General features: G+C 37.0%; 1 protein-coding gene across 1 annotated transcript in view; it reads left to right on the top strand.

The window, feature by feature from the left end:
* Positions 1–1,165, top strand: part of CNTN5 (contactin 5) — a 186,763-nt gene that overhangs the window by 176,091 nt on the left and 9,507 nt on the right. The gene's annotated exons all lie outside the window — the stretch shown is intronic.

The following is a 1,165-nucleotide window of genomic DNA, read 5'->3' as shown; positions in this document are numbered from 1 at the left end:
AGAACACAATTCAAGGACGGTATTGCTAGATCTTTTCGGTTCCATTCTTGGGAAGGATTTCATCAAAAAGGAGATAATGACTTATAGGATCAGTATAGTGAGTCAGTGCATTACAGTATTCACTTAGGAACATTAATTCCATGCTATCAACCCAATTTTGCTAACATATTGACGGTTTCTCTTTAAACCATCCCCTTAGAGCAAAAAGGAAGGATTTGTATAGCAAGACAATGGGGCTAAACTTCCTCTCTTCAGAAAAACAAAAGTACACAGCAGTTTTATGCTTTCTGTATGATTCACTTTCTTCAGACTGTAAACACTATTTTAATTTTAAAAATGATTCTGAAAGTTTTATCATATGTAGTACAGTGCAGAACATAGCCTGTAGTACGCCCTTAATCCACAAAGAGCAAATAGATAATGTACAGAAATCCAATGACTTTGATAAAAAGATGAATGATTTATCTTTTCTTTTTTTAACACTTATTTCCTAATGTAGAACTCTCGGGGACCACAAGTAAAATGTTGACTTAAATTCAAATTGAATGCAAAATAATTTGACTAGCCACTCTGTTTTCATGTCTCAATTTGTATTCTGCCTGCAGTCACCACAGCAGTGACAACCACCTACATGGTCTTCACATTTCCTGGCCTTTTAGCAACAGCATTATAAAAGGGGGGGGGCTGTTTTTTTAGCATTTGAACGTTTGGGCTCTAATCAACAAAAGTGACAGAATATTTACTACACATGGACAAGTTCGCAGTGACCCACTTTCACTCCGGCCATGTTTGCACTTTGTACTAAGGAGTAATGAAAGGCAAAGTAACTTGTCCAATTTCACATTGTCATCCCTGATAGGCAGTGTTAGCTGTTATGTCACATGAGTTTTATGCAAGGTTTGCTGTACTCATTTGCATCTTCCAAAGCAAATATTATTCTTGACTTCAGTACAGGTTTGTCAGCTGTCCGCCCGACCTTACTGAATATATGCCAGCTGCACTCTGATAAATTAGAAGTAGCTTGAAAACTTTGTCAGAATGGTAGAAAAATACAGTGTGTGGTACATACTTGTTGTTTAGAATCCATAACCTGAGGGTTATAAATTCTCTTTCAGCCCTAGGCAATATTTTCTTTGTCACTCCCTACTGTTAGGGAAGGGAAAGA

Source organism: Pterocles gutturalis, unplaced genomic scaffold (genome assembly GCF_000699245.1).
Source record: "Pterocles gutturalis isolate BGI_N339 unplaced genomic scaffold, ASM69924v1 scaffold3154, whole genome shotgun sequence".
NCBI classification, from domain to species: Eukaryota; Metazoa; Chordata; class Aves; order Pterocliformes; family Pteroclidae; genus Pterocles; species Pterocles gutturalis.
The sequence above is the reverse complement of the archived record's forward strand: the minus strand, read 5'-3'. Positions and strand labels throughout refer to the sequence as shown.